Source organism: Chiloscyllium plagiosum, unplaced genomic scaffold (assembly GCF_037043375.1).
Source record: "Chiloscyllium plagiosum isolate Xiang-an unplaced genomic scaffold, Cpla_swu_hap1 HiC_scaffold_1, whole genome shotgun sequence".
In the NCBI taxonomy this organism is placed as follows: domain Eukaryota; kingdom Metazoa; phylum Chordata; class Chondrichthyes; order Orectolobiformes; family Hemiscylliidae; genus Chiloscyllium; species Chiloscyllium plagiosum.
The window spans coordinates 101,371,199-101,392,547 of NW_028270139.1; the positions used below are offsets into that span (position 1 = coordinate 101,371,199).

At 41.0% G+C, this 21,349-nt stretch overlaps 1 pseudogene; it reads right to left on the minus strand.

The window, feature by feature from the left end:
- LOC122554919 (NAD(P) transhydrogenase, mitochondrial-like) overlaps positions 1-21,349 on the minus strand; it is a 242,989-nt pseudogene that overhangs the window by 98,013 nt on the left and 123,627 nt on the right.

A 21,349-nucleotide genomic window follows, 5' to 3' on the forward strand; every position in this document is an offset into this window, starting at 1 on the left:
CAACCCAAGTTTTTCTAGCCTCTCCTTAAAACTCATACCCTCTAATCAACAGAGAACAGATGTAGAAAGAACTTCAACACCAAGGATGGTCAATGTTTCTTCAGTGGTAGCAAGATCAGTTGTTAATTTTAAATCTGAGATAGCTACATTTTTATTAAGAGAAGGTATTAAGAGATATGTGCCAATGGCAAATATATGGAGGAAGAGATCAGCAATGATCTCACTGAATGGTGGAATAAGTTTGAGGGGCTGAAGGCCTATTCCTGTTCCTGTATTCCAATAAGAATAGACCGCCTATCCAATACCTCTTTGTTATAATTGTAAATCATTTTGACAGAATTGACTTCTCTCTCTCTCTCCATGGTCTGGGTAGCATTAGTAAAGACATATGCAAAGTATTCATTTATCGCCTCAAATATTTCTCCCTTGCCTCCATGTGTAAATCACCTTTTTGATTTCCTTAATCAGTGCTCCTCCTCTTTTTACCACCCTTTCACTATTTATTTGCCTGTAGAAGATTCTAGAATTTCCTTTTGTGTTGTCTGCCAATCTCTTTTCATAGTCCATCTTTGTTTCCCTTATTTGCTTTTCACAATCCCTCTAAATATTTACACACAGCGTAGTTCTCAATAGTATTTTTTTACCTGATATCTGTTATAAACACACTTCTTTTTTAGATTAATTTCCATCTCTGACAGTTCTATTGAAGGATCAGTGGACTCAAAACGTTGTTTTTCTTTCTACAGATGTTGCCAAACCTGCTGGGTTTCTCTAGTTACCTATTAAAACTGGCTTTCCCCAATTTTATTATTCCTACTCTACTCTATTTCGTATCTCTTTCCATAGTCACCCTAAACCTTCTGATACAGGGACAACCGGAAGCGGCAGGGACAGACCACTATAAACACCGGAGGAAACATCAAAGAAGCACTTCGCAGGAGGCTCCCAAGCACTGATGATGTCGCCTAGCCAGGGAACAAAACGTTTGCAACAAAAACTTCCAGCTCGGCGAACAGAACCACAACAACGAGCACCCGAGCTACAAATCGTCGCACAAACTTTGAACAGGGATTACTGTCCTCTAAAGAGTTGCCTTTGAACACTTACAAAGTTATAGAGTCATACAGCATGGAAAGAGACCCTTCAGTCCAACTAATCCATGCCAACCATGTTACCAAACTAAAGTAGTCTCACCTGCCTGGATTTGGCCCATATCCCTCCAAACCTTTCCTCTTCATGTACTTATCCAAATATTTTGTAATCTTTTCAACAATACCTGCATCCATCATTTCGTCTGGCAGTTCAAACCACTCTCTGTAAAAAGGTTGTCCCTCATGTCCGTTATAAAACTTTCTCCTTTCACCTTAAAAATATGTCCCCTAGTTTTGAACTCCTCCATCTTAGGGAAAAGACCCTTGCTATTCACATTATCTTTGTCCCTCATGAGTTTATAAACTTCCATAAATTCCTCGAACTCCTAAGTTTCAGTGAAAAAAGTCCCAGCCTATCCAGTCTATTTTTAAATTCAAACCTTCTCTCCTGGCATCATCCTGTTAAGCCTTTTCGCAACCCTCTCCAGTTTAACAGGGTGAGCATACAGTACTCCAGAAGAGGCCTCACCAATGTCCTCAACAACCTCAAAATGATGTCCCAATTCCTATATTTAAAAGTCTGAGCTATGAAAGCAACTGTGCTAAATGCCATCTCTACCTGTGACGCAAACTTCAAAGAACTAAATTCCTGAACCCCTAGGTCAGGGGTGGGGAACCTACGGCCTTCTAGGCCATTGTGTGTGGCCTTTTGAATGAATCCAAATTTTGCAGAACAAATCTTTTATTTTTTATTAATATGTTTTTTTCGTCCTTTATTATTTTATTTTAATCTTAAAATGAATGTATTTAAAATACCAGAGAGTAAAAGAAAATCCAACGAAATAATCCTCATAGACTGACCGCCACAATTAAAAAATTGGTAAGTCATAAGGGCTATTTCGATATCTGCTATGCTCATGATTCAGTTATAATGCGACTCTAGAATGTACGTTATCTTCCCCGCCTGACTGGTGCCACTACCGCCTGAGGCTGGTTGGCGAATGCCTGTGGGTATCCAGTACGCTAGTGTTTATCAACTTATGACAACAGTGCACGTGGCTTTCCATTTGAAATTAAATTTGAGAATAGTTACACAGTCTAACTGTATCAACATTTGTATTATTGAAGTTTCTTGGATGCGGCCTATTAGATTACAACTAACATAATGCGACCTTCCAACATGTAAAAGTTCCCCACCTCTGCCCTAGGTCTTTCCGTTCTACTACACGACTCAAGGCCCTACCATTAATTGCATTATTTCTGCCTTTGTTTGTTTTACCAAAATGTAATACCTTTGGCTCAGCTCACTCTGAGAACCAGGCTGAGCATTGTTTCCATTCCAAAAGGACTGCAAACATACTGCAGAAACTTCATAGTGAATACACTCTCGTGACTCTTGTCACTCGTTTTACATGAAAACTATCCTAGTCTAAACTCAGATAATTAAAGGCCCCTTTAAAGTTTTTTGCACTTTCTGTAATTTCCTTGTAAATTGGTTCGACATCCTTCCTGCTCACTTCAACCTTAAAAGTTTTGTAAAGATGAAGAATGGATTCGATAGCTCAGGAGCAGAGTTTGTAATCGAAACAGCGGACAACAGCTTCAATCTTTACGAGAATTAATTACAGAAATTTCTCGTCATCAGGCCAGGATTTCAGATTAGCAGTAAGTAACTTAGTGATAGTTGGAGTTGATGGTGGTGATGATGAAGTTGAGTTGGGTGTTATCAGATTCCAAAGGGAAACTCATGGATGATGTTAACAATGGTGGGGGAATGGGAAAAGAAGCCATTACAGGTTATACTCTGGCTATGACAGTCCTAACCAGCTGGCAATGCACAAAGTCCAGGAAGTGATTAAGCATCTTAACCCACAAGCCAAATGTATTCTGGAGGGTACATACCGAACTTTCTTTCCTTGGTTTATGAGTATTTTGACAAGTTCAGCGATGGGGTACTGAGTTTTAGCAGCACAAAGACCATATCCTATAAAAGGTACAAGATGTTTTGTTTTCATAAAATATGCTAATACAAACCTTAAACTGGATATTATTACAACATTTCATTTTCTTTTTGGGCTTAACTTCAAAGAATACAACTAGAGAGATAACAATGATAAAACAATGTTAAAATATAAAACTTGGGCATGTTATTTAATAAGAATACATTCATAATAGAACGACTATATATCTCAATGAAGCTCCTGCATTATAAAGTAAGAATTTATTTGGTAGCTGTATTACATTTGTAGGTAGGTGATGGCATAGTGGTAATGTCAATAGAGCATATAATGCAGAATCACAGGCTAATGCTGTAGGGATATCAGTTCACATTCCATCACTGTGGATGGTGATATCTGAATTCAATAAAATAAGATTGCAAGCATATCATCTGCATTTGTGAGAATGAAAGGGGTAGGAGCTTAGTGATCCTCCATTAGGGATGTAACTGCCATGGTAACCAAAACACATAAGCAAGAGCTGGGCCGAAAGGGGATCCCATTGCCATGACATCTACATTGATTTACATGGTGTCATTTAAACAGAACTCAACTGAATGGGGTTTTAAGGCCAGATTAAGAAGAAGTGTGATGTTTAACAAGACTTTATGACCCACCGTGACCTTAACATCTGAGGGTGGATTACCAAGAAATCCATAGGAGCTGCTATGATTGCATCTGCAACTTGGTAAGCACTGTTAGACTTTTCATCATAGTATATCATCAATGATAACTGCATGTTAATTACAGGTGTTAGAAATAATTTGAACATGTTGTGTAGATTGATTGTATTACTATTCTAAACAACATACAAAAGGTATTACAAATCCAACCTATCCAATTACCATCCATTAACCATTAGCAAAGTTGTGGAAGAGGTCATCAACTATCAAGCAGCATTTACTTGACAATAACCTGCTCACTGACACTCAGTTTGGGCTCCACCAGGGCCACTCAGCTCCTGGCCTCATTACAGCCTTGGTCCAACCTGGACAAGAAAGGTTCCAGAGGTGAGGTGAGAGTGACTGCCTCAAGGTTACATTTGACCGAGTGTGACATCAAGGAGGCTGAGCAAAACTGCAGTCAATGGAAATCATGTTCAAAAATCTCTATTTGTATAAAGGAAGATCGTTGTGGTTGTTGCAGGTCAGTTATTTCAGCACCAGGGCATCTCCGCAGGAGTTCCTCAAGGTAATGTTTTTTACCCAATTATCATCAGCTGCTTTATCAATGACATTCCCTCGAAGGTCAAAAGTAGGAATGTTCACTATAGGGAACACAAAGAGAGTTCCTGTATTTTCACGGTGTGGTAGGAAAGGAGCAAAAATGTAGCTCCTAGTCAGGTTGAAGAAGAATGTGCCAGTGCTGGTGTCTCCTTGCATGTACTGCCCTTGTCTTTCCAGATGATATTTCTAAATGGTAGACAGAGTTTCCAGTGTGTGCAGGTGATGAAAGGAGTAAACAATGAAAGTGTTGGATGGGCTGCTTTGTCATAGATGGTGTCAAGCTTCTTGACTGATAGTGGAAAAGGTTTGGGGAGTCAGGAGGGTCCAGTCTCTGACCGATCTTGCAGCCACAGTATTTATGTAGCTAGACTAGTTCAGTTTCCTGTCAATGGTAATGTCTAGGAAATTGATAGAGGTGGAGGGAGAAGAGGCAATCAGTGATGCCAATGCCAATGAATGTCAAGCACAGATAATTAGATTCTCGCTTGCTGGAGATAGTCATTGCCTATAACTTCTGTGGCATAATTGTGGGCGGCACTGTGGCACAGTGGTTAGCACTGCTGCCTCATAGCGCCAGAGACCCGGGTTCAATTCCCGCCTCAGGCGACTGACTGTGTGGAGTTTGCACGTTCTCCCCGTGTCTGTGTGGGTTTCCTCCGGGTGCTCCGGTTTCCTCCCACAGTCCAAAGATGTGCAGCTCAGGTGAATTGGCCATGCTAAATTGCCCATAGTGTTAGGTAAGGGGTAAATGTAGGGGTATGGGTGGGTTGCGCTTCGGCGGGTCGGTGTGGACTTGTTGGGCCGAAGGGTCTGTTTCCACACCGTAATGTAATCTAATCAATACGACTTGCTACATATCAGTCAAAGCATCTGGATATTATCTTGCTGCATATGGAAATAAACTGAGGAGTTGTGAATGGTACTGAACATTGTGCAGTTATCGGCAAAATGAACATTTATTCCCACTCATTGCTTCCTGTGTGCCAACCAGTTCTCTATCCAAGTCAGTACTCTGTTCCCCCAATCCTATGCAACTTAAACCCAAGCTTCACTATCTAAGAAGTCACAAATGGTGCTGAACATTCGTATTCCTGACCTTATGATGGCGGGAAGACCATTGATGAAGCAGCTGAAAATGGTCAGGTCTAAGGCAATATACCCTGAGGAACTCCTGCAGAGATGTCCTGGGACTGAGATGATTGACCTTCAACAAGCAAACCCGTCTTCCTTTGTTCAAGATATGACTCCAACCAATTGTATTGTATTCAGTGTGATTACTCACTTGTTCATTGTTAGTTCAGGAACTTGCTTAATAACTTCAACAAAAGGAGAAGATATTTAAACATTGATACTCTATGGTTTTCCAAGATTGGTATGATAAGATCTCATGAGGGCAAAACAAGGATTTCCAAATTTTGATTAAACTGTGATTACATGCAATCTTGTGCAACACAATTTTATTAGCATAATGTACAAAGAAAAACACAGCCTAAAAGTGCACTCTGGTGACAGAAGGTTTGGAGACCACAAATGATGACTAAATGAACAGTCATCTGTTGCTTGAGCTCTCATCTAGGGGAACAGATCAAATCTATGATATATGCAAATAAAATCACAATTCATAGGATGGAGGATAGAAAACAACATTAAACACATGCTGTTATACTTGAACTCAAACACTGGATTAAAAGTGCAATAATTGCTTTTAATATATTTAGTCATCCATTATTCTATTCTGAAAAAAAAGTGTCAGTTATCTAGAAGTATTTTTTTAAAAATCAAAGCAATTTCTTTGAAAAATGTTAACCAATAGTGCATGTGACAATAAAGCTTAAATCAAATTATAAAAGTTCAAAATCAAATCAAATAGCAGTTACCAATGTAGGCTAATAGAACTGCAATTCTCATGGAAAACTGGGTAATAAAAACCACACACACTTATTCCCTGGCTGCAGTGGCTACACTGAGCTCTTAACCTCTTCGTTCTCCCTGACTCCACATCTAATTCTGTGGTTAAAAACCACCACAATACACTGGAGTCTGTAATGAAACTTCCTACCTTTGAAGCATGCAAAGTTTGTTCCACGAAGGAGTTCAAGAATGTGATGCAGGACAATAAAAAAAACTCTTTTACTTAGTTTGTTACTTTACAGAAGGAAACAAGAAGTCAAAACTTTTCTCACACTCATCAGGAGTAGATTACAAGAAACAGACTTCAGGAAGGGTCACAAATTTAGACAGGATAAGTAGAAAGCACTGATTGTTTGGGCCATCACTGGCAGCAGGAACAGTTAGCAGTTAAAATTAATTCTCAGTCAGACAGGTAGATTCTCATTAGTCAGCAAGTTGCCTTTGGAAATGCAGTAGGCATTCACAGTGTCCATGGCTCCTTTTTACATTACAAAAAGGGGCAATCGTACTATTTCTTTTTTCCCTACATAAAGCAGGGTTCTATGTATTAATAGACGTAGATTCAAACACTTGTAAATGCATCACAATGGCAACCTGATTAATGATATTAAATTGGAACAGTCAGGATTACTTATGGAAGAGTATGCTGGCCTTGGAACGTTTTTGAAGGGGGTTAACAAGAATGATCTCAGGGAGGAAGGAGTCTGTACTCAGCGTAGTTTAGAAGGATGGGGGAAGATCTGATTGAAAGTTACAGAAAACTGAGAGGCCTGAATACAGCGGATGTGGAGATATTTCCACTAGTAGGACCCGAGATACAGCTTCAGGGTAAAGGGATGACTGTATATAACTGAGATGAGGAGGAATTTCTTTAGCCAGATGGTGGTGAAGCTGTGGAACTCATGGCCTCCTGTGGCAAAGTCACTGAGGTAATTTAAGACAGAGATAGTTAGGTTCTTCATTAGTAAGGGGATTAAAGGTTACAGGGAGAAGACAGAATGCGGCTGGGTAACATATTAGCCATTATCAAATAGCGGAGCCGACTCAATGGGCTGAATGACCTAATTCTGCCCCTATACCTAATGGTCTTCTGGCCCATCACCTCCCACCCAACCCCCAGTGCCCCTCATAACCTTCATTCCATCTCCATGTCAATTCATGCACCAAGGCATACCCAACCCCCTTTCATATCATCCATGCTACCTCCATAGCCCTCAACCACGATCTGTCATCAGCAGACTTCAGGAATCATGTGGAGATAAAAACATTAAATTTCTAAAAATCTATTACAGTTCATGGACACTAGACATTGTTACAAACTGGCATTCAATGATCTAAAACATCTTTAATCTCAAGTGGCTCTAATCTCTTCTGAACACAAATTTCTATTCAGATCCCATATCAACTACATTTAATTCTTTTACAGTCCTTTAAACTGTAAAGTCAGAGTCTTCTGCTGAGATGATTGTGGCTTTTTGAAACTCAGCCAAGCATTTACTTTGAAACAATAATGTCCTGTACAATATGTTAATAAAGACGCATTTTCTTTTCTAACCTACGTCAGATGGTATGTCAATCAAGTATTAATTAGAATTAAAATTACTACAGTATAGAAACAGTCCCTTCGGCCCAACAAGTCCACACCGACACTCCAAAGAGTATCCCACCCAGACCCATTACCCTACCGTATTACTCTACATTTCCCCTGGCCGGTGCACCTAGTCTACGCATCCCTGAACGCTGTGGGCAATTTAGCTTAGCCAATTCACCCTACTTGCACATCTTTGGAGTGTGGGAGGAAAGGGGAGAATGTGCAAACTCCACACAGTCGCTCGAGGCTGGAATCGAACCCGGGTCCCTGGTACTGTGAAGCAGCAGTGCTAATCACTGAGCCACTGTGACACCCTTCATCCCAAGGCTGCGCCTCGGGTCGTACTAATGGAAACATCTCCACATCAGCTGTATTCCGGCCTCTCAGTTTTCTGTAAGTTTCAATTAGATCTCCCCTCATCCTTCTAAACTCTGCTGAGTACAGACCCAAGCCCTTCCTCCCTGCGATCATTCTTGTTAAGTAGTGCAGTAGAGGGTTTTATTTAACTCTCAAGAAGGCTTAATCTGAGTTATTTTCATTTTGCAAGAGTGGTGGTTTAAAATACTTCAGATCATGAAACTTGAACAATATTTCCTATTATTTTTACTTTCTCAATTTGTGTTTCCGACATTGTGGGTTAGGACAAAATGAAGTCTGTTTGAACTCAGCATTATGTTCGAATCCTTCCGGAGTTTGGGTTCCAGCCTATGTGAATCATTCCCCACCGACTGCTAAGAAAAATGGGATCTGTTGGCCACGGAAGGTCCCACCCATTATTTTAATTATCCACGGAGTATTCCCAATTCCATGAAACTCTGACACTTTTGCTGCAGGGGGCGAGACACAACTAGTGCAGCCAAGCGATAGTGAAAACTGGAACAAGCATCTCTAAGGAGAATCTGACTAATTATCAAAAGCTTGAAGTGAACCTCAAAGGTAGAGGTGGCAATCAACAAGAATGACCACTTTGGATGACTGTACAACTGGTTGGAACATATTTCAGAATCCTAACGCTCCAGTAACCAAGCAGCTGTTTCTTAGATTATTACTTTTATCTCTCTTTCTCAAAACGTTACAACTGTAATCATTGTTGTAGCCATTTTAATTTTCCTGCAACTATTTTGAACTTGTAATCACGGATACAAATAATCTAGCATGATTAAGCATATACAACCTTTGATTCAATATTAGACTAATCAGTGGACCCTCTAACTTCAAAAAATGTAGATCTTGTTACACTAATCTTGCCTCACACACCTCCTGTGCAGTGCCTCATTCTGTCTAAGCACCCTATGATCTGTATTTCTCGTTTGCTATGATCTGCATGTACTGCTTGCAAACAAAGCTTTACACTGTACTTAGGTACACATGACTAAAATAAATCAAATCAAAATCAATCATCAATTTGTTCACTTTACAATTCATACGTCAAAGTGAATAATAAGTGTCAGTAAGGGTTTTCAAACTGTTCTAACGTTGCAAAAGTAGCGTTCTTCAAAAGCAGCCCCTCCTGTCTCTGACCTCCATCAGTCATTGAAATCCCATTGTGCTATCCTGTAATTCTCTTTCTTTTATTCCCTATTTACAATTGTTTATTCTGGTAGCTCCTGCACTTCCAATGTCCCTTGCTAGCACAATATGCAAGTGGGCGACACAGTGGCACAGTGGTTAGCACTGCTGCCTCACAACGCCAGAGACCTGGGTTCAATTCCCGCCTCAGACGACTCTCTGTGTGGAGTTTGCACGTTCTCCCCGTGTCTGCATGGGTTTCCTCCCACAATCCAAAAATGTGCAGGTTAGGTGAATTGGCCATGCTAAATTGCCCGTAGTGTTAGATGAAGGGGTAAATTTAGGGGAATGGGTCTGGGTGGGTTGCGCGTTGGTGTGGACTTGTTGGGCCGAAGGGCCTGTCTCCACACTGTAAGTAATCTAAAACAGCAATCTCCTGCTGAACTGAAGTTCCCAACAGTTGCTGCTACAGTCTTATGCCAAAAAACATCTCTGCCCTAAAACCTTTAGTAATGCTCAAAATTGTAGTTTTCATTCAACGGACTAAAACATGTCTGACCTGGTGTTCAAAATTCATCTTTCCATTTATATCTTCCTGTGTAACTTTGTACAAATCGCTCACAAGAAAATCCTTAACAAGAAAAATACTAAATTTTCATAACCGATTTTTGAGTGGAGTTGTCCCCAAAGTCTGTGGACAAATACATGGTTAATGGGTTCATATTGTTCTTTTTGCTTTTCTGCTGATAAAATTATCAAAGAAAATAAGGTCCCATATGTTGATGATTTGGTTGAATCGGATATGACCAGAATAAATGAGAGAAATCATGACTTAATTAACAATGCTTTTGTTTCCTCCCTATAGAAAGCTCTCTTTCTCATTTTCCTCACTATCAGGGCCAACTAGTACAGAACTGACCATGCCTCAATTTGGAATTTCTGTATTCCATGATACAGCACTTGACACACCTGCATATCCTCCATTATACAGTTGAATATCTTGAATTACATACCGCTAACTATATAAGTTAGCTCGCTGAGCTGGAAGGTTTGTTTATAGACGTTTTGTCACCATGACTGGATAACATCATCACTGAGAGTCTCTGGTGAAGCGCTGCTGATTTGTCCCACCTCTCTATTTGTAAGTCTTGGTTTCTTAAAGTGGGGATTGCTAACATACCGTTACATAATTGTTATAAAAATTAATTCGCATTAGTGAGGTTTTCATCTGAAAAGGTTTACTCACAATTTGGGGTTTAAAAGTCTGAATGAACACATGATTTTTGCCTGATAGTTTCTTCTCATCCAAACTGGTTATCAATATAAGGGGTTAAAGAATCAATACAGCAAAAGCAACGTAACCAGAATGAAGACCAAACATAAGCCATCTGTAGGCACGTCTGATTCAGTCTACAAGTGGTCCTTCCGACATTTCATAGTCAACAACTCTGTGCCTAACCCGAAGTTGAACTTCAAATGATGTGCCAACACAAACAGTAGATACTTGGTTACATTTAAAGTACAACTGCTTATCATACTCTCCAATCATTTAAACTCCATAGGTGAGGGCATTTTCATCATTCGGTTAAGATTACTTTTTCACTTACAAGTCTTTATATTTATCAAAACAATATTTCAAATGTTTTAAAATTGCCTGCAAATAGTGCAATTGAAGATTGAGATGAAGGCACATTATTAAAATTTTTTAAACTCTGCTCACCCTGTTCATATTACCTTCCTGAGTTCGAGATGCCTGATTTCTGAAGAAGAACAGCTTTAGGATAAGTTATACAGCTGAAAATCTCAGATTTTTCTATGATTCTATCATTTGAATTAACCTGCTCCTTCATGTTGTCTTTTGCCCAAGTACAACAGAGTTTGAGTTTATATACATGTAAAGGTAAAGTGTAAATTTGCCATAGTTTTAGCAGACTATAGGCACTGCTCTCCTGTTAGAGACAGATAACTGATGGTGGTTTAACCTGAGGGTCACCACACCTCACACAACGGAGAGGGTGAAAAGGAAAATCCTTTGTGGTAACTTCAGCCAGTGTGGGAATTGAACTCACATTGTTGGCATCACTCTACATTGAAAACCAGCTGTCGAGCAGCTGGGTTAACCAAACTCCATCTATATACATGCATGAATGTGTAAAATTCCAATTAGCGATGTGATGTTTAGATTTTCATATTAGGGAAAAACCCCTACTAACAACGGACTGTCTGCTAATGCTAACAGCACTGGTAACAACATTTTCAACTCACTTGGAGATTGCACCAACCTCCTTGCACAGCACCTGCAACAAACCCCATGCGCAGTGTGAGGCACGCTCCTGAAGGTTGTCCTATTAGATAGAAAAGTACAGCACAGAACAGGCCCTTTGGCCTACAATGTTGTGCCGAGATTTAATCCTAATGTAAAATATAGTAACTTCACCTACGCAGCCCTCAACTCACTGCTATCCATGTGTATGTCCAGCAGTCGCTTAAATGTCCCCAATGACTCTGCTTCCACCATCACAGCTGGCAACGCATTCCATACATTCACAACTCTCTGTGTAAAGAATCTACCTCTGACATCTCCTTTATACCTTCCTCCTGATATCTTCAAACTATGACTTCTCGTACCAGTCAATCCTGCCCTGGGGAAAAGTCTCTGACTATTGACTCTATCTATTCCTCTCATTATTTTGTACACCTCGATCAGGTCTCCTCTCTTCCTCCTTCTCTCCAGAGAGAAAAGTCCGAGCTTATTCAACCTTTCTTCATAAGGCAAGCCCTCCAGTCCAGGCAGCAATCTGATAAACCTTCTTTCCACCCTCTCCAAAGCCTCTGTATCTTTTTTTATAGTAGGGCGAGCAGAACTGGACACAATATTCCAAGTGTGGTCTCACCAGGGACTTGTAGAGCTGCAGCAAAACCTCGCGGCTCTTAAACTATTCTGGAGTCTGGGTCAGATGCCAACCATAGTGAAGCTTCAGCTGTTCAATACACGCCTAAAATTGGTTCTCATTCACTTGATTTAATGTTTGATTAGTCAGCCAGAAAAAAGTAGGAAAGTAGCATAATCACATTTTCCCAATATAAGATGGATGGATTGGTTTAAAATAAGAAAAATAACGCGCCAAGTAGAAACTGAAAAAGACATGTATTTGCTTTGCACCTTCCATGAACCTAAAATGTTACAGTGTTTCACAACAAAATGAGTACTTGTTGAAACGTATTCACTGTCGGAACATAAGAAACATGGCAGCCAGCTTATGCACAGCAAAGTTAACAAATAGCAGTGTCGTATTTACAAAACAATCTGACATAGCAATATTATTTGAGTGATAAATATAGAGAAGGAGATATCTGAATACTGGCAACTGAAATGTGTACATCAGCTGAGACTGCTATTTCCAGTTGACTCTCCCAGTTGAGAATGCTATGCTTCAGTAGAGGCCTAAGTTATCCTTAAGCATGGATTATAAGAGATTTTATTTATGTTCTTTACAAATATTTCCAGCTTCTGCTGGACTTCCTATCTCCTATTCCTTGCATTATTATGCAGGGTCATTTCCCTTGAGGTCTTTCCAATGGTCCATCAAATCCTTGGTGGAGGACGCTGGAAACTCTGGAGGTAAGAAATGTTTTTTTCCCTGAGTTGTGGTGACCAATTGACACAGCTCCGAAGGAAATTGTCAATTGTATTCCAGGATTCATGGCTGGAATTCACTCCGGTCTAATGCTGGCAGAAATATGGTGGCTGGGGGCACTTAATTGCGGTAGAGGCTGTATGTCAATCTGATGACATCAGATAAACTTCCTTCAATAAAGTCACAGGAAAGAAGGGGCTGATGTGAAAATGTCACTTGCTCAGTTCGGCTTGCTTGCTGAAGAGGGAACTATTGACGATATAGAACAAGTGCTATAATACAGGCTGAGCGATAGATCCTGCCAATGTCAGGAATTAGGTGAACAGGGCTCATAAGTTACAAGGCCAACCTGTGTGCTGGTCTACTGACCTTCTTCCCAATGCAATTGTTTTGGCCGGTGCGGGTGCAGCGCCAGGGAAATAATTTAACTCCTTAAAAGCATTGCTAAAAATACGAAGACTGACTAGAATTTCATAGCTGGCCTCCAGCTTCCCAACATGACGAGGGCCAGATTGTGTCAGGACAGCACCCAGAGGCTGGCTTGATAACCAACTGAACCTCCCGCAATTTACCCATGGTTCAGGGATTAATGGGAGGTGCACTGTTTTCCCAGGAATATATTGAAATGATCACCTACCAAACCTTACCAGATTTCCAAGTGATTTATTGAGGGGGGTTTCTTGTTTCACATCCGATAGCCAATCAGCATGAGCAAGGGAGGGGAGCCTGGGTTGCAGACATTGGAATTCACACCGCTCCCCCTTCATCTGACCTCCCTGCTTTCCCCTCACTCTCTGATACGCATCTATCTGAGACCTTCTCCTCCTCCCCCAGATCCGCTCCATCCTTCCTTCACTCACCTGCATCGAAGGATCCAGCTACAAGCCATGGCAAAGACTCTGCAGCAATACTTGCAGTACCATGGCTGACAGTGATGCTGCCATCAATGAAGATTGTTCGGAATCTCCAGGCGGGATGGAGGGGTCTACCTTCCTTTGGGGTCCGAAATCCCAGGGGCGCCCTCATTACCCTACTAAACCTGGTTAAGCCTTCCTGATGAATCGGTGTGCACCTCCCAACTATTTTCTAACTAGTTCTGAGACCCATGTCATCCTACATTAAATCCAGCCTCGTGACATTTTTACAGAAGATAAACATTCAATAAAAGTCAAAACTGAAAACTATTTTGTCTTTGAATGCTGTTGAATGAATTCCAAGTAAAACCAAAGGAAATGGGGCAAACCCAACGTGGTAAACATCATGTGCAACGTTATTTAAAATTTGAAAAGGTCTCTTGCACAGTTACACATGGTATTTCTACACAAAGCAGGAATGACAGATCTAAAAAGTCATCCAAAAGCATGGTCATTGACCACAGGAATTTCAAACCTCCCAAGCCAACTTTAAATCCCAAGTTTCTTCTTTAAGCATCCTCAGAAAAAAAAGTTTACTTTTCCTCTAAACACTGACCTGGAGTAATGATGATATCGTTGGCATTGCTGATCATCCCAATTGTTTGGTCCACACTGATTTCAGTGTGAGTGCCTTTGATTTCCATGGGTTTACCAATGCCAGTAGATGAAGTGCCGTAACTACCAACAATCACATTAACCAGAGAGCGGTTCATGGCCTACAAATAAAAAACTTTATGTAATAAGTTTTGTCACATTTGATTCGCTTCCTCTTTTGCTGCTTCAGTTCAGCACAGGAATTTACTTGGTAGCTTTATAAGAATTTTGTGGAGACAACAGAATTGAAACAACAGAGACTTTAAAAAGAGGAAAAGCTGCTTGTTAAATCAGTGCACTGGGATATTTACAGCAACAGCAGTCTGTCTCCCTGTGGTAATTTTTAATAACTGCAACATAATATACATTTCTTGCAATAATTTGCCTAAAATTGGTCTGGCAAATATATTTCCAGATTCTTTATGGGGGTGAGGAAATAAGATCTTTCTAAACCTCTGAAAAACAAAAGAAAGCAGAAGACAGAAAATATGTCAAATTTCAAGGTTTTGAGTCAGATCATCTTGTAGAAACACTCTCTGCACTTGTGTTGCTTAAGATTCACATTTGCTTAAGTCACTTAAATGAGAAAAGAATGCAAGTTCCTAAGGAGGTGACATAAACATTTTGTCACAAAATGCAGATCTCAGATGCTCTGAAAGCCAGGACGTTATTTAAATCCTTGATTTTGTAAACAGAGGGAAGTTTTATGTGGGACTTTGGGTGCAAATGGCTCTCCTAAGCCAGCATTGTGTCAGGAATAGTCACCCAGCAGCATTTTCACAGAAGGTTTCACTGGACACTCATACCTCTACTAAGGACGGCAGGGGTGGGTGCATTGGAAGCTGAAGTCTGACAGGAGACTGCCAACTATGGAAGGAGCTGCAATCCACCATTCCAGATACAAAAAAAAGATAGAGGGCACCTCCAAGCAAATTTAAATTCCAAATTTTGAATTTAGAATTGGACATAACTGCTAGGCCACCATTGTGGAGGGCAACAGTGGCAGTGTGCACTGCTGGATCTCTGCTCTGGAACCAGGGAGTCACGTGTTACAGTCCTGTGGGTGGAAAATAGCCCAGAGGCAATATAATGCCAATAACCGAGCATGCCAGTCAGTGATGTGAAATTATATGGTTGCCCACTTTTGTCCTTGCACTTATACTGGAACAAATATTCTGCCCCAGGCCACAGAAAGTGTATTTATGTTTGACCACTGTAAGTTCTAGCCTAAACTACAACTCGCAAGAACATGCCTATGTCTGAGAACACAGAGGGGCAACCAGTCAACATAAAGTTATTGGAATAGAAACAGAAAGATAGAAAGCAAGAGGAAGGCTGTAAGGCTTGCGGGAAATGAAAGCCTGGATATAGAAGGACCAAAGGACATCAAATACATTAAATGAGAAGGGAGGAACAAGAATAAGGATCAAAATAACAATGTATGTGCTCCTTTTCTGCCCAAAATTAATATGTTTTGGAATGGAAAGTGGTTTTGCTTGCTTTACCTGCAAACAGCACTTAGCCAATCTCTTAACACAAACAAAATGATTGTCTCAGTACACATGACAATAAATTCAATTCAATTCAATTCAAATTCAAGGTTGGGTGCAAATGAAGTGCTGTGTTCACATTTATTCCACATCTTGTGTTGCGGGTTAACATTTTTGAGACCCACTCAGTCTAGTTTGGATGAGGGAGTCCATCATGATATCATGGGAAGTCGATAATGGTCATTGAGTTCTGGTCTTCTATTTGGTCGAATGTGAAACAGTCTGGAAAACCCACAGTCTTTAGGTATTGGTACCCTTAAATAATGCAATGTGTGAATTCCATAAATGGCTGTGAGGTGTCCTCACTTCTCTCCATTTTAAATAGGTTTTTGCCAGAAGCTTGACATTGTCTATGGTCCAAATGCCAAAGTCACATGACTAACATCAGACCACTTAAGTTTCTTGGTGTCCAATTTTTATAAGTATGGATTGACAATTCATAATATGACTTGTCTGTAGTGGGTAACTCTGAATGGAGTTTCCCTGTGAAGCCAAAGGAAATAAACTCATCCATTCTGCACATATTCTGACAGTCAAGCAGGAATCTAGTACTGTTAATTACCCTCTTTCTTTAAATCTCAAATTGTGTTTTTTTCTCGTGGCGGTTCATTGATATCTGTATGTAAGGTTTCAGAGACTGTATTACCAACAGACCGATGATTCACAAGGCTTTTAGTGGTTGAGGGGAGTTCAAATTCCACACTGATTCATATGGTGGGCTCAGATTTCACACGTTCAAGGTCTGCTCCCAAGTCAGTCCAATGTAAATGCCTCTGCCTGTTTTGATATGCTGCATGTAAAGCTCTTAACCCTTTCATGGATGCTTCCACTAACCATGGTTTCTGCACTCTGTCAATGGCTTTTGTTCCTCAGATGATTCTGTACCTTGTCCTCAGTGGACTCAGAAAGTGAAGCACTGTGTATGTCTTGAATCTGACCCTGTGATGGTTTAGTGGACAATTTCATTTTCTCGTAGCTTCTGAAAATGCAGCACACCTTTGGGTAAGCTGATGCTTCTTTTCCCTTCACCTTAGGGCTGTACTTGTCCTTAATGTGCCCCATGTTTCCTGAGAGACTCCTGCCAATAGGCGGCTTCTAATTTCCGCTGGACTCCCCTAAGGAACTTTAACTGGGCAAGGCATCACCTTTGTTGTCTAGTTTGGGAAGTTCCCCTATTCCTTGACAATTCCTGAGAGAAGCTATCTGCTAACCAGACCACTGGTTCAGACCCTTAATTCTTTTTCAATTTTATAGGCCAGGCCTTGGCTTCTGAACTTTTGGGGTTCTATCCTCTTAGACTGAGGGGCACCTGAAATTCAGTCGGTTCTTACCTAGCCTTCTCGATTCTTTATTGCCTTTCCTTCAGTTCCCTAATCCTTCCTGCCCTGCCACTCCTCTGAATTTATGGATTTCCTCAGCTCTTTTTGGCTAAGTAGTGTTTTGCTGTTTCCCTTCTGTTTCCCCATTCTTTGTGAAATGCTTTGTACCCTCTGGACACAGAACCTAGTAAGTCACTTCCAAGTAATAGGTCTACCCTCAGTCTGGGTAAGCTTGGTACAAGCTTACCCAGACTGAATAACTTCACAAAGCAAAGCTTATCTCTAAGCTCTGGTATTTTAGCACTCCCCCAAGACCTCACAACTAGCTAAAGTCAAGCTCTCCCATGTTGCTTCAGTCTATCTCAGGTCCCCATTTAATTGCACTTGGAATTCCTTCTCAAGCTTCTCCAGCTGGGAGGTTGCTTTCTCTCTCATTCCTTCTCTAGTTCCCACTTGCTGGAAACTCAAACTCCAGCCTCCACTTCTTGAGGTACATTTTTGCCTTTTTTTATTCCCAGAACCTCTAGCTGCTTTGATTCTGGCTGAGGCTAAGAAGTTTATCAAATATCTTTAGTACCTTGGGCTTCATGTCAGAATGCTATATATTAAATTCTATTGCTTAGTTACGCATTATAGCTGTTCTATCATTGTGTGCACTCTTTTCACCAAGGTTAAGTAATCCTGTTGCTCAAAGCTTTTATGTCAAAATGAGCCATTTTATGGTGCAATCTTGGTATTTACAAATATTGTTTTTTCTTTATTCACAGGCCATGGACATCACTGAATGGATCAGCATCCAATGCTCATCATTGGTTTCCCTTGAGAAGTGGTGGTGAGCTGCCGTCTGAAACCGCTACAGTCCATTGTTGTAGGTCAGTCCATTGCTGAAAGTAGACCCATTGTGCCATTAGGGAGGGAGTTCCAGGATTTAGATGCAGTAACACTGAAGTAACAGTGATATATTTCCAAGTCAGGGTGGTGAATGGCTTGGAGCGAATTCATAGGAAGTGCTGCTCCTACGTATCTGCAGTCCCTGTCATTCTGGAGTGTTCATAAGGGAGTTTGGAAAGTGGTCTCTAAGAAGCACTGGACAATTTCTGCAGATGGTACACATTGCTGTTCCTGAGTAATAGAAAGTGAGATCAGAGTCGAAGAGTGTGGAGCTGGAAAAGCACAGCCGGTCTGGCACCATCCAAGGAGCAGGAAAGTTGATGTTTCGGGCATAATCAGGAATGAGGCTTGTGGGCCAAGGGGGCTGAAAGATAAATGGGAGGGGAGTGGGCAGGGGAGAAGGTAGCTGAGGTTGCAATAAGTAGGTGAAGGTGGGGGTGAAAGTGATAGGTTGGAGAGAAGAGTGGAGCAGATAGGTGGGGAAGAAAATGGACTGGTAGGATCGTTGAAGAGGGTAGTGCCGAGTTGGAAAGTTAGATCTGAGATAAGGTGTGCGGAGGGGAAATTGGAAACCTGGTGAAATCCACATTGATCGTATGGGGTTGGAGGATCCCAGGCATGAGTGGTTAGGGTTTGGCGGTAGAGGAGGCCCAGGACCTACTTGGCCTTGGGAGAGTGGGAGGGGGAGTTTCAAGTATTCAGCCACAGGGCAGTGGGTTTGGTTGGTGGTGTCCCAGAGATGTTCTCTGAAACATTCCACAAGTTGGCGTACTGTCTCCCAAACTCCACCCTCTTCTCTGGCCTATTACTTTCACCCCCACCTTCATCTACCTATCGCATTCCCAGCTACTTTCCCACTCCCCCCAGCATCTGCCCCCTCCAATTTATCTTCCAGCCCCCCCTTGACCCACAAGCCTCATTCCTGATGGAAGGACCTATGCCCGAAACGTCCACCCTCCTGCTCCTTGGATGCTGCCTGACCGGCTGTGCTTCTGAGTGGTGGAGGGAATGGATGTTTGAGAAGTGTAATACCTATCAGGCGGGTTGCTTTGTCCTGAAAGGTGTCAAGATTCTTAATTGTTATTGGAGCTGCACTCATTTAGGCAAGTGTAAATTATTCCACAGCACTCCAGATTTGTCTCTTGTAGTTTATAGACAGAAATTAAGAAGTCAGAACATTAGTCACTCGCTGTGGGATTACTAGCCTCTGATCTACTCTTGCAGCTGCAGTACTTATATGGTTAGTTGAGTTCCGTTTCTGGACAATGGTAACCTCCAGGATATTGATATGGGAATGCCAGTGACATCATGGGCTGATAGAAAGATTCTCTCTCATTGGAGATGGTCGTTGCTAGGAACATATGTGACACGAATGCTATTTGCTACTTGTCAGCCCAACTTGGATATTGTACAGGTACTGCTGTGTTTAAACATGGCCTCCTTCAGTATCTGAGGAAACAGGAATGGTGCTTATCATTTTGTAATCATCAGCAAACATCTCCAATTCTAACCTTATGATGGGGGGGGGGGAAGGTCACTGATGAAACAGCTGAAGGTGGTCAGGTCTAAAACTGCTGCAGTTCCTTTCATATTTATCTCAACAATTTGTGCTATGTTATTTTTCTCAACAACAACCATTTTTTTTGGTTCATTTGCTCCAAAGGATTTAAATTCTGAGGACTGACCCCAATTCCATCACAAGCAGAATATATGTACTCTCTTATCACCCACAATCAGTTACTTTGTGATGAAAGAGGTATTAATTTTCCTTACCTTTGCAGTGAGTATGCCGATTAAAATGTTCAGCAGTAAACCTTTGAGGTTTTAAAACAAAGGAAGTGACTTACTCTCACCCACCTGATTTAGCACAATTTCGGCAAGTCAGTCTCACATACACAATGATGACTGAACAGAGTGAAAGATTTTGTATTTTACAGATTACAGTTAATTCAGTCTTTGATTTACAATTTCCAGTCGGCCACATGACTGACCTGTTGTTTCTTGAATGGGTTTGATGATTTTAAGTTGAAATGAAGATCATATAAAGTGAAGCTTTCACAGCAGGTTGTGAAGTTTCTTATTATTGAATATCTAAGAGTTTGGGTGTCAGGTGAACTTTGAAACTAGAACAGGTAAAGTACCTTGGCTGCTGGATGACCTGCAACTAGTCTCAGAGTCTCGTTCACATACTGGCATGTGATTTATAGTTCTGTCTGATTTTTTAAAAACAGACAAAAAGATGGCTGTCGCATGAAGTAACTTTTCAAAACTTCAAGGTCTTTCTGCAAATGAACTGTTGTGTTCGTGTTAGTTCCACATCCTGTTGTGTGGATTCACATTTCTGAAGCTGACCACAGCCCAGTTTGGATGAGGCAGGCCACTGTAAGGCACGGAGTGAAACTGGACTTGGGTTTTTGAGTCCAGACAGACAATATGTAACCTTTAGTTGGTGAACCACAGTTAGACAATTAAAGTATGAATTCCACAAATGGATGTGATGCAAACTCATCTATGTTCATTTCAATCAGGATATTTGTCAGAACCTTGATACCATCTATAGTCCAAATGCCAAAAGACACGTGATTTCCTGCAGTCGTCCTAACATCTCGATGGTGTTCAATTTTTTAAAATATTCACTGAAAGCTCCTATTACAAAATGTCTGTACTGAGCTTGACAATAAACAGTTGAAATGTGAATGCACAAAGCACTCAAACACAACTTGAAAAATGGTTACAATGGTGAGGGACAAATCGGAGAATGTAATATTCCTGGTTACAATATTTTAGGATGAGGCAGGATGAAAAGAAAGTTCATAAAACCCCCTTAAAAAATAGGAGGAGTAGGCCACTCGACCCCTTGAGCCTGCTCCATCATTCAACAGGATGATGGCTAATCCGACATTCCTCACACCCTCTTCATGTCTTTTCTCCAGAACATTTGATTCCTGTACTGATCAAGAATCTATCTCAGACTTAAATATACACAAGGATTCTGCACCCATAGGTCTCTGTGGCAAGAAGTTCCAAGACACACAATGTTCTGAAACAAGAAATTCCTGCTCATCTCAGTCTCAAAGTGGCACCCTTTAATTTTGAGACTGCGCCTCTGGTCCTAGAC